Consider the following 13,199-nt stretch of genomic DNA (forward strand, 5'->3'; position numbering starts at 1 on the left):
ATATTAACAACATCTTTTGTGGAAAAGATAATTCTTATCCCAGAAGCTGGTCTCTGAAGTTAAAAACAGAAGGTTACTATAATCATTTTCTGTTGCCTCTTTTGCACCTAGTCTATTCCACTGATCCACCACTCTATTTCTTGGCCAGTACCAGACTGAAGCTTTAAAATATAATTTTAGTTCTGGTAGCACGAAACCATCTCCTTTTGCACTTGTTGTCATTAAAACCTTTGATATTATTGACTTTTTGTTTTTCCATATAAATTTAGTTACATTTTTTTCTAGTTCATTAGAGTAATTTTTGGAAGTTTGATAGGTAAGGCACTATATAAGTAATTTAAGTAATTTAATTTATGTAGAATTTTCATTTTTATTATATTAGCCCAATCTATCCATGAGCAGTTGTTATTTTCCCAGTTATTTAAATCTGATTTTATTTATCTGAGGAGTGTTTTATAGTTGTTTTCTTAATGTTTCTGGGTCTGCTTGGCAGGTAGACTCCCAAGTATTTTATAATGTCTGAAGTTATTTTAAATGAGATTTCTTTTTCCTAGCTCTTGCTGCTATATCTTGCTAATAATATATATGGAAATGCAAAGGATTTATATATGTTTATTAAGTGTTCTAGAGATTTTTCAAGTTACTCTAGTTATACCATCATATATTGTCTACAAGGAGTGAGAGTTTTGTTTCTTCCTTCCCAATTCTAATTCCTTCAATTTCTTTTTTCTTTTCTTATTTCTGAGGCTAACATTTCTAAGAGTATTGAATACTACTGGTGATAACAGGAATCGTTGTTTCATCACTAATCTTATTGGGAAGGCCTCTAGCTTATCCCCACTGCATATAATGCTTGTTGATAGTTTCAGATAGATACTGCTTATTATTCTAAAGAACAATCCATTTATTCCTACACTCTGTAGTGTTTTAGTAGGAATGGGTGCTATATTTTTTCAAAGGCTTTTTCAGCACCTATTGAGATAATTCTTTGATTTCTGTTAGTTTTTTATTGATACAGTTGGTTATACTAACAGATTTCCCAATATTGAACCAACACTGCATTTCTGGAATAAATGCTGCTTTGACATATCGTATTATCCTAGACATAACTTAAGGTAATAGCTTTGCTAAGATTTTTTTTTTTCATTTTTAAATAGTTAACTTTATTATATGATGAATAGTGAAACAGTATTCATATTTTCATGTTCATTTTGGAATTGGGCTAAAGTTAAACTAGATACTTATACTATACATTTTGAACTGATATTTTCTCATTTTACAATTATGCTTTCATTCTTTTAAAAAATACGCATGATAAATTTTTTCAGTGCTATGCATTTTTTAGTAACATCATTTTAATTTTTTGAACAAATTTCTGTTTAAATGGAAATACAAAGCACTATTATTCCCTTTCATGTATTTGATAGAATATGCAATCTATTATGGCACATAAGCATCATAACTTTATTTTAAGAATGTCTTTTTCAATAGTATTTAATGCTAAAATTATTGTACTCAATTTGAGAGATGGTCTTTTTGTTACAGAAGTCGGCGCTATCAATGCGAGAACTGGGGCTCCCAACTTTGCTTAGCCAGGACTTCATGGAGTAGACTTTATTTTCAGGACCTTGAACTTGGCCTTGTACCATTCCTTTGCAAGTATTCTTAACCCAGCCAATAACTCCTATCTTCTTAGCTTCACCTTCTGTGTACATTCTGAAGCAGACACCCTGCACTCTGCCAAACACCTCGTAGTCCACAGACTTAGAGGGTCTTGGTGCTCGACATGGCGGTGGCCCGTCCGAGATGCCGCAGCAGGAGCCGGGAGACTGAGGCCGGCAGGAAGGGGAGGAGGGGCAGGAGGAGGAGGAGCGCTTTGCTAAGATTTTATCTAAGATTTTTGCACCAATATTCATTGGGGAAAATTAATCTTGAATTTTCTTTCCCTGTTTTGACTCATCCTGGTTTAGGTATCAGCACATTTTTGATATCATAGAAGGAATTAGATGGAGATCTGTCTTTACCTATTTTTCCAGAAAGTTTATATAGAATTGGCACCAACTGTTCCTTAAATCTTTGATAGGATTCACTTGTGAATCCATTTGACCCTGGAGATTTTTTTCTTAGGGATTTCAATGATGGCTTATTGAATTTCTTTTTCAGAGATAGGGCTATTTAGGTATTTAATTTCCTTTTGATTTAACCTGGGCAACATATTTTTTTAAACATTAACCCATTTCACTTAGATTATTAAATTTATTGGCATACAATTGGATGAAATAAGTCTGAATTATTACTTTAATTTCCTCCTCATTAGTGGAGAGTACACCTTATCATTTATGAAACTAGTAATTTGGTTTTCTTCTTTCTACTTTTTTAAATCGAATTGAACAAAGGTTTATCTAGTTTATCATTTTTTCATAAAACTAGCTCTTTGTTTTATTTATTAAATCATTAGTTTTCTTGCTTTTGAGTTCATTAATTTCTCTTGTAATTTTTAGAATTTCTAATTGAGTATTTATTTTGAGGGTTTTAATTTGTTCATTCTCTATATTTTAGTTGCTTGCCTAATTCATTGATTTCCTCTTTCTCTACTTTATTCATGTAAGTATTTAAAGATGTAATATATCCCCTAATCCCTGCCTTGGCTCTATCCCATAAGTTTTGGGATGTTATTTCAATATTCTCATTGTCTAGGATGAAATGATTAATTTTATCTATAATTTCTTGTTTTATCCACTCATTCTTTAAACTGAGGTTTTTTAATTTTCAGGTAGTTTTAAGTCTGTCTCTCCATGTCCCATTGTTGCTCATGATTTTTTTTTTGCACTATGGTCTGAGAAGGAAGTATTCACTGTTTCTGACTTTCTGCATTTGATTATGGAGTTTATATATGCTAGTACATGGTTTGTAGGTGTCGTGTACTGCAGAAAAAACATTGTATTCCTTTCTATCCTTATTCAGTTTTCTCCAAACTTCTATCATGTCTAGGTTTTCTAACATTTTTATTTACCTCCTTTAATTCATTCTTGGTTTTTTTATGGTTATATTTATCTAATTCTGAGAGAGGGATGTTAAGGTCTCCCACCAATTAAGATCTCTCTCTATGTCTTCCTGTAAGTCATTCAGCTACTTCTCTTAGAATTTGAATGCTATTCCACTTGGTACATACATATTTAGAATTGGAATTGGTTCATTGTCTATGGCAACTTTTAGGAGGATATAGTTTCCTGCCTTACCTATTTAATGAGATCTATTTTTGCAGCTCTTTTGTCTGAGATAAGGATTACTACCCCTGCCTTTTACACTTCAACTGAAGCATAATATAGTCTGCTCCAACCTTTTACCTTCACTCTATATTTTCCTCTCGGCTTCACATGAGTTTCTTGTAAGAAGGATATTGTAGGATTCTGCTATTCACTTATACTTTATGGGAGAGTTCATCCCATTCACATTCAAAGTTATTATTACTAACCCTTTTTTACCCTCCATGCTATCTGCTCTCTCTCTCTCTGTAATTTTCCCCTTTTTCACTTTATCCATATTCCCTAGTATTTTTCTTCTGAAAACGACCTTCTCTCAGAGTAATGTACAAGTAATGAATGTTCATTCCTTTTGGCCACATATATTGTCGCTAATAGAGTCAGATATACACAGTTTCATCTTATTAGATAAAAGTTTTTTTTTCCTTTTCCATTTTTACCTTTTCATGTATCTCTTGAGTCTTCTGTTTTAAGTCCAAATTTTTTTATTAATTTAGCTGTGGTCTTTTCAGTAGGAAAAGTTGGAAGTCTCCTATTTTGTTAAATCTCCATCTTTTCCCCTGGATGAGGAGGCTCAGTTTTGCTGGACAGTGAATTCTTGGCATCTATTCAAATCTCCCTTGCTCTTCAGAACATCAGATTCCAAACCCTTCGATCACTTGATGTTGATGCAGCCAGGACCTGTATAATCCTTACTGTGACTCCTTAGTATCTAAATTGTTTCATTTTGGCTGCTTGAAGAATTTTCTCTTTGGATTTTGGTCACAATATTCCTTGTTATGTTCATTTTGGGATATCTTTCAGAAGGGGATTGTTCTATGTTTTCCAGTAAGTATTTTGCCCTCTGGTTCCATGATATCAGGGTAATTCTCCTTAACTATAGCCTGAAGTAAGGAAGAGGCTTTTTTTTAATTTTTAATGTTTTCAGGAAGCCCAGTGATTCTTAAGTTGTCTCTTCTGAATCTGTTCTCTTGGTCAGTTGATTTGGGCTATGAAGTATTTTGCATTTTCTTCTTTTTTTTTAGTTTTGCTTAACAGATTCATGTTGCCTCATGAAGTCATTAGTTTCAACAGATTTCAATCTTTTGTTTTAAGAGAAGAATTTTTTCATTTACTTTTTGTAATACTTTTTCCAATTGGTCAACTCTACTTTGAAGGAATTTTACATTTACCCAATTGTAGTTTTGAGAGAATTATTTACTTTTTGCACTTGTCCAATTGAATTTTCATTTTTTTGTTGCAAGATTATAATTTTCTCTTGCAAAATATTAATTCTTGCTTGTTCTTTTCCCAGTTTTTTTCAATTGATTTTCAAGTTCCTTTCTGATCTCTACTAAGAAGTCTTTCTGGGCTGTAGATCAATTAATATTCTCCTCAGAAGTTCTAGATCTCTCTGAATTAGGATATTTTTTCTTCAAGGTAGATTTCAATGGACTCCTCTTTCAGTTGGCTTTTCTTCATTTTCTTAGATTCATTTGCTCGGGGAGGGCCTGGTTCATGGACCTTTGGTGCTGAAATCCCTGAAGACTTTGCTCAACTGGAAGTGGACCAACTGCAAGTGGACCAACCAGCAGAGGATCCTGGAAATTTTCTCTGGAGTGTCTATAACCTCCCTAAATTTGGGGGTTGTGGGAGGACAGCAGAATCTGGATTATCCTTGAACAATGTGGGCTGGGTCCTCAGGCTAAATGGTTATTCTCCTTAATCCTCACTCTGCAATGAGTGAGATCTATTGCCCACACCTGAGCCTGGAGGGAGCTGGAACTCTCCTGCCCCCTGCTCACACACCCAGACTGTTCTCAAGTTAGTCCTCAGGTCTCACTCCACTGTCCCTGTGCTCATCTTCTTCTTTCAGTCCCTGTCTCTCCAACATTCCCCTGAGACAGACCTTGTGGTAGATGATCTGACAAATTCTTTACCTGGGTTTTGTGGATCCACATTCTGTTAAGAGACTTCATTCATAATAGATTTGACAGAAAGCCAAGAGAGCTTAGGACAGTGCCTGATTTTTAATGGCCATCATGGCTTGAATATTGTTTTCTATATTTATTTAAGCCTATGATCTACGCCAGTTTGTATCAAGGTATACAAACAGGGTCATAATAGCTTCCAAATCAGTATACGAATTAAAAAAGAATAAAGAAATAGTTCTTTTTTTTTAATGTCAAACCTTTATTTCACTATTTTACACTAATTTACTGGATCTATAGCTTTGATATTCTAAATATATTGGAGATTCTCTTCATAATAATTAGAAAAAATCACATGGACTACCTTGAATTGGATAGCATGTGGTTTCATACATGTGTATTCAATGTTTCTATATTATTCACAATGATTACAATTAATAATTTTACCTCTAATAGAATCTTGATTTAGTGAAATCATATCCATCCCTCATAATCTCATGATTTACAAATTATTTTCTATTTTATTTTATTTTTAAAATTATATTTATTTTATTTTTGTACAAAAGATGCTTTTGATACATTGCTAAAATATTCTTGTTTAAGAGTAAACATAATAACCCCTCCCCTAACAAATATAGATCCTCATGAGCAATAAAGTAAAGGAAAGAGGAAAATATTAAAATAATAATAATAATAATAATAATAATAATAATAATGACAGCTAGGTGGCACAGTGGACACCACTGGAGTCAGGAGCACCCAAGCCCAAATCCGGCCCCAGACTCCCAACAATCACCCAGCTGTGCGACCCTGGGCAAGTCACCCCAACCCCACTGCCCTGCAAAAAACAAAAAAAATAGTAATAATAATAATGATAATAATAACAATATTAATAGGCAGCCAGGTGGTACAGTGGACAGAGGATCAGCCCTGGAGTCAGGAGCACCCAGATCCAAATCCTGCCTCAGAAACCCAACAATCTCCCAGCTGTGTGGCCCTGGGCAAGCCACACAACCTCATCCACACCACAAACCCCCTACAAAAATAATAATAATAATAATAATGATAATAAAAAAATAATAATAATAAGTGTGTTTCAGTCTGTGTTCCAACACCACCAGCTCTGTTGCAGGGGGATTACATTCTTTAGGATAAGTCTATCACAAAAGCTACTTCCATAATTTTTTACTGTTGCCCACAGCTCCTTCCATTTGTACTTTCCCACTACCATACACTATATTTTCTCTCTCCTTTCACTCTGTACCTCTTCTTAAATGTGCTGTAGGATAGCTGAATGGTGCAGCAGACTGATCACCAGCCCTGGGGCCAAGAGGCCCCAAGTCCACATGCCACCCTTAAGCCCAGCAACCACCCAGCCCTGTGATCCCGAACAGGCCATCCAATCCCAGCCCCCTGCAAGAAGTAAAAAAGAAAATGTGTTATATCTGATCACTCTCCCCCATGGTCCACCCTCTCATCCATCACTCACATCCCCCCTTCCCCAAGTCCCCTTCTCTCCTTCTTACTCTAGATGTCTATTCCCCACTGAATATGTATATGCTGCTTCCTCTCTGAGCCACCTCTGATGAGAGTGAAGGTTCCCTCATTCCCCCTTCCTTATCATTGCAATAGCAAAAAACATATTATTATATGAAATATATTAGCCTATTCTCCTTCTCCTTTCTCTTGCTCTCATTACATTTCCCTTTTAGCCATTGACTCCATATTTACAACATATTATATCTTCAAATTCAAATCTCTCCTGTACTTCATCTATAAAAGTTCCTTCTACCTGCTCCATTAAATTAAAAGTTTCTTATGAGTATTATCAGTATCATTTTTTTATATGCAGGAATAGATGTAGTTCATTATCATTAAGTCCCTGAAATTTTACCCTTCTCCACTCTCTATGCTTCACCTGAGTCCTATATTTGAAGATCAAACTTTCTGTTCATCTCTGGCCATTTAACACGAACATTTGAAATTCCCCTGGTTCATTGAAAGTCCATCTTTTTCCCCTGGAAGAGGACATTCAGTTTTGCTAGGTAGTTGATTCTCTGTTGTATTCTGAGATATTTTGTCTTCTGGAATATTATATTCCAAGCCCTACAAGTCTTAAATGTATTTGCTGCTAAGTCCTGTGTGATCCTGACTGCAGCTCCATTATATTTGAATTGTGGCCTTGTGAATGCTTGTAATATTTTCTCTGACTTGGGAATTCTGGAACTTGGCTATAATATTCTTGGGGGGACTTGTTTTGGATCTCTTTCCAGGGGAGATGGGTGGATTCTCTCAATTTCTATTTTGCCCTCTACTTCTAGGATATCTGGACAATTTTCCTGTAGGAATTCTTTAAAAATCATGTCAAAGCTCTTTTCCTGATCATGAATTTCAGGTAATTTTTAAATTATCTTTCTTGAATCTGTTTTCCAGATCAGTGTTTGTTTCAATGAGATGTTTCACATTTCTTCTAATTTTTCAGTCTTTTGCTTTTGAAGTATTATGTCCTGACTTCTCAGAAGTCAGCAGCTTCCTTCAGCTCCATTCTAGACCTGAAGGATTTGTTTTCCTCAGAGAGCTTTTCTATTTCCTTTTCCATCTGACCAATTCCGCTTTTTAAAGAATTCTCCTCAATAACTTTTTGAACCATTTTATCCATTTGACCTATGCTAGTTTTTCAACGTTATTTTCTTCAACATGTTTTTGGAGATCCTTGACTAAGCTGCTGACTTCTTTTTCATGCTTTTTCTGCATCACTCATTTATTTTCTCAATTTTTCTTCTATCTTCCTTACTTGGTTTTTAAAATCTTTTTTTTTTGAGGTCTGTCATAGCCTGAACACAATTTCCATTTTTCTTACAGTCTTTAGATGCAGGAGCTTGTACTTCCTCATCTTCAGATTGAGTATTCTGATCCTTATGGGATCATAGACAATGCATTTCCCAATGGGTCTCCTTTTTTTTTCCTCTCTGTTTACTCATTTCCCCTGGCTGAGCCTGGTTTTGGGTTGCTTCCTGAGCTTTTGAGTGTTATTGGTGCACCCCCCAACAAGGATCTCCATGTGTGCGGCTCTGTCTTCCCTCCTGGTCTTTGAATAACCACAAGCACACCCCTCTGTCATAGGGCTGAGGTGGGGGGCCATGCTCTTCTATGGGGTCCTAGACTGTGATCAGGATCTGAATGTGGTCAGAGCCCTAGAGTCCTGTTCCAGGTACAGAGGACAAACCTCTGAAGTCTCTCTCTACTCCCCTACCTAGGCTGAGCACTCAAGGCTCAATTGCCTGGGGTCTCCTGCTTACCATCTCTGCCTGTTTCCATTTCCTGGATCTGGGCTGGCCTCAGCCATGCTGCTCTGTGAGTGCCCTGAGGGCTGGGCTACATTGAGCTTACTGTGGCAGAGGTCCCCCTGCTGATCTTCCACTGTGCCCAGTGCTCCCTAGGGTGCAGTTCAGAAAACTGCCCCTGCTGCCTTGAATTGTGGCTCCCAGCAGCCTGGGGCTGCCTCTAGGATGCTGAGTTTCCTTTGCTCTAGCCAGCCACCTTTCTGCTACTTTCCAGGTTACCTTTTTACCTCCAATTCTGGAGAATGGAGGGTTATGTCTCTTGAAAATTTAGTTAGAATACTTATTTTATGAGTTTTGAGAGAGAGCACCTAAAAGAGGCTCTTCTCCTAATACAATCTTGGCTCCAACCCCATGATTTACAATTTCTAATTCATTTAAAAACCCGAAACTACCTTGCATGTTGATAAGTCAGATCTGCCTTTACTTTGTCTGGAGATCAGACTCTCCCAAATTCTTAATAATTTCTCTTTCATAATGTCATGTTTATACTCACTCATCCCTGGTGAAGAATTTCTCTCTACCAATAAAAATCAGCAACTTCTCAGTAATGTATAGTCTTAAATTCTTTTCTAGAACATTTGTTTCCAGAAATTAATTTGGAGAGAGAGAGAAGAGGTAGGAAGAAGGTAGACAGAGACAGAGAAAGACAACGATTGTTTGTGTGTGTGTGTGTGTGTGTGTGTGTGTGAGAGAGAGAGAGAGAGAGAGAGAGACAGAGAGAGAGAGAGAGAGAGAGAGAGAGGGAGAGGAAGGGAGAAGGAAGGAAGGAAGGAAGGAAGGAAGGAAGGAAGGAAGGAAAGAAGGAAGGAAGGAAGGAAGGAAGGAAGGAAGGAAGGAAGGAAGGAAGGAAAGAGAGAGAAAGAAGAGATAGAAAGGGGGAAAAGAACAGATAAATATAAATAAAACAAAATTGATCTGGTGAGTAGTTTTTTCATGAAGCCCTCATATTCATATTATTAGACCAAACATTTGTGAGGATTGATAATTTTGAGCATGACATCCCTCCTGAGAATAGGAAAGGGAAAGAGTGAGTACTCAACCATGGTCCTTCTTCAGATTCTCTGAAAGTTAAAATACTAGTCAACTTGATAATGGATGAGGCAGATTTTAGATAATCTAGCCATAGTCTGACCTACACATTTATGCATTTGAAAATTATCTTTGGAACAATCTGTTTTACATGGATTGATATAGTTCACCTATCTTACAGGCAAGTCCAAATTCTTCTATATGATGATATGAAGGAAAATTATCTTAAAACTATGTGAAAAATATCAAATCTTAAAATCCCTGCTTTCAGAACCTGTATTATTATAAATTAGTCAAGCAATGACAGAATATCAGAGTTTCATGAAAACTCAGAGTACAATCCCTGTCTGAATAAGATTCCCACCCCCATAATACACTAGTAAATGAACCAATCTCATCCTGAAGGCTTATAATGAGGAACGTAATCTTTGTTTACTCATAATCTATTCTTGGGTAGCTAAAGTTATTAAGCTTTTAGATAGCAAATAGTATTTCTTTCTTTACTTCCTGCAAGTTAAGATTAATTCCAATTCCCAATTAATTATAAGATCAAATACAAATTTATTTATCTTTCATAGATAGACCTTTTATAAACTGACTTTTTCAAAATCTACGTTCAATATCTACATTCCTCCATCCAAAGTTTTTCTAAATCTTCTATGTGCTATCACCCGAATCAATTTGTAATTCTTACAAAAAATTTTTCTTTATCATTAGAAGGAAACATTTTTTCTCTTTTCACTGAATATTTATAGCTTTTTATCCATAATAATTATATATCAGGTATATAATAAATCATCCAGTCTTTTTCCACTTCTGGAATCCTTCATGACTTTGTAGTCACATCTTACATGTAAACTTTCTCATTAAATACTATATTTCCTATTGTCAAATATAATTACTAATATTTATTTTTCTTCTTTATGATTATCAAGCTGTCTCAGTCTTCTATGACATATCATAGAATTTTCACTTTGAAAGAATCTTGGTGGTCTTTTAATTTAATTTAATATTGTCTATGATATCCCTGATATGAAAATATTATTCTTTGCTTGGAGACCACTAGTTATAATATTTCACAGTATACTTCTCATGATCAACTACATCATGTTTCTAAATTCTTCCAATCCATAGTATTAGTATAGTAGGTGGAAAGTGAAGTTGGGTCTAGGTAATGAATTATTCAAGAAATTGCATGGACCCAGTATGGACCTTGTCTATGTCTACCTTACTTATCTCAGATACTATGGCTCATTTAATCTCTGGATGAATAGGTAGTAAATAATAAATGTTTCCTGAATGAAAAAAAAAATTCAGCTTGTGTTTTTGTGTGGGTAATTGAAATATAATATTACAGAAGTAGAAATGGTGATGTATAAGCAAAATATTATAGAACATTAAAGAGCAATTATTTCCATTAGACAAATAGTATCTGGAGAATGACATTTGAAATAGATTTGAATAATGAATAACATTTTGGCAGTAAATATGTGATAGGGTGATGAAAATTCCATGTAGAAGCAAAATAGTACAAAGTTTACATTGTTAGAATGTCCATGCAGAAAACATGTTCTCTAAGTAAAGCTATTATATGAGTTATTATTTTTATGAGAAGATACTGTTAGAGAAATGAATTGGGATAGTTCATGAATAACCTTCAATAACATACTAATGACATTATTTTTGACAGGTAGTAATGATATACTACAACCTTGAATAACAGTTTATTATCTAACTAAAGAATAGGCATGAAGAGAAATATGTTCTAAATTTGAATTCAGGAGCTACCTGTGTTTAAAAACATTCCAACATAGATCAGGTCCATGGACTAGTGGAAATCTCACCATTTTCTAAGTTTCAGATCCTTTGTCCTTATCTGAGCAGTGGTATCTGTAGAGTGATAATAGTAACACCCAATACCTATCTTGCAAGATTTTTTCATCAAAATCTGTTTTAAAACTTGAGGAAGCATTCAGCTAAATTATTGAAGGTTTCAGATAAAAAAAACCAGTGCCTTAAGAAGATTGCTCTGGCAACAATGGATAGACTGAAAAGTAAAAGAGAGAAAATAGATTTTAGAAAGACCAATTAGAGGACTATTGAAAAAGGCTTGATGAAATGTGTAAAATCTTAAAACATTGTGGTAGCAGTAGAAATGAAAAAGAGAGAACAAATTCAAGAGATATTGTAGGAATGTATTTCAACAGAACTTAATCATTTGTTGACTGGAGATTGTTGGAGGGAAGATGTCATAGATAATTTGCTTAGTTGTTGTTCTGATGGAATAAGAGGATCTTACTTAAAATGATAGGAAAGATGAAAGAATAATAAACTTATAAGACAAAAAAATTATTGACCCTTGGGACATATTGTGTTAGAGGATTTAATTATTTATGAGGTTCCTAAAGATATTTCCAACTGAGGTCTCCAAACAGTTCACAATGGCATTGGTGAACAGACTGAAATGTCTATATCATTATAGCACAAAAAAGCATTTAATGGTCTCAATAGTTAATCTCATATTATAGAAAAAATTAAAGGGGTACTTCCCACCAAGATGGCAAAAAGAAGACAGCCACTGTGATAGGTGCTCTCTCTTTCCCCTCAGAAATAACATGAGAGAAACCTCTTGACAGAAATGTGATCAACAAAACCCAGAAAGAGAAGCTAGGACAAGAAAACCTACCAAGAAGGTCAGTCTCAGGGGACCATGGGTGAACCAGGAAAAGAGAGTAGAGGATTAGCACTGGGGACCACAGCTGGGGGAGACTAGAGGGTCAGTCTCAGTCACAGAGACTTCAGTGAGTGGTAGATGCAAGAACCAGCTTTAGCTGTAGAGTCTTTGGACCCGGGGAGAAGAGCTACTGGATGGTGAGCTCCAGCACAGAGTCTCAGAGCACACATGGAGAACAACCAGCTGGGCCATGGACCTGAGCTTCATACTTTCAGCATAGACCTTTGTCCAGAACAAACAACAAACAACCCCCACCCCCACTCCATTCCTTCAGGTCAACAGAGTTCACTCAATTGAAAGAGATTAACTCCCTCCCCCAAGGCCAGCCCAGTCTTCAAGGTCAAATCAGACCCTGCTACTGAAGACCTCACTGAAGAGAGAGCACCGGCACCCCCTTGTAGATGGCCCTTGGAATTACTAAGATAAATGAAATTAGCCCCTAGGATCTTCAAAAGCAAACCTCTGAGAGTCAGCTCCCCCAACACCCAACACAAGATGAAAATACACCAGAGAAAAGTAGGGCCCATGGAGAAATACTTAGAAGAGACAGATTCTAACCCAGATAGATCTAGCACTGCTGAGGAGAATATGAAGTGGTCTCCAGCCCAGAAAAACTTAAAGAAGAAATTAATAAAATCGAAAGTAAGAAAACTATTGAACTAATAAATAAAACCAAGAGCTGGTTTTATGAAAAAACGCAATAAAATTGATAGACCTTAGGTCAATTTGATTAAAAAAAGAAAACCAAATTGCTAGTATCATAAATGAAAAAGTTGAACTCACCACCAGTGAGGAAGAAATTAAAGTAATAATTTGAAATTATTTTGCCCAACTTTTGACAATCTAATTGAAATGGATGAATATTTACAAAAATATAACTTGCCCACATTAAATGAAGAGGAGAATAAACCTATGTAAC

The 13,199-nt window shown here is 35.6% G+C and overlaps 1 pseudogene; it reads right to left on the reverse strand.

Moving 5' to 3' along the window:
* Nucleotides 1-1,484: 1,484 nt before the first annotated feature.
* Nucleotides 1,485-13,199, reverse strand: part of LOC141492230 (uncharacterized) — a 90,595-nt pseudogene continuing 78,880 nt past the window's right edge.

Source organism: Macrotis lagotis, chromosome 6, assembly GCF_037893015.1.
Source record: "Macrotis lagotis isolate mMagLag1 chromosome 6, bilby.v1.9.chrom.fasta, whole genome shotgun sequence".
Taxonomy (NCBI): Eukaryota; Metazoa; Chordata; class Mammalia; order Peramelemorphia; family Peramelidae; genus Macrotis; species Macrotis lagotis.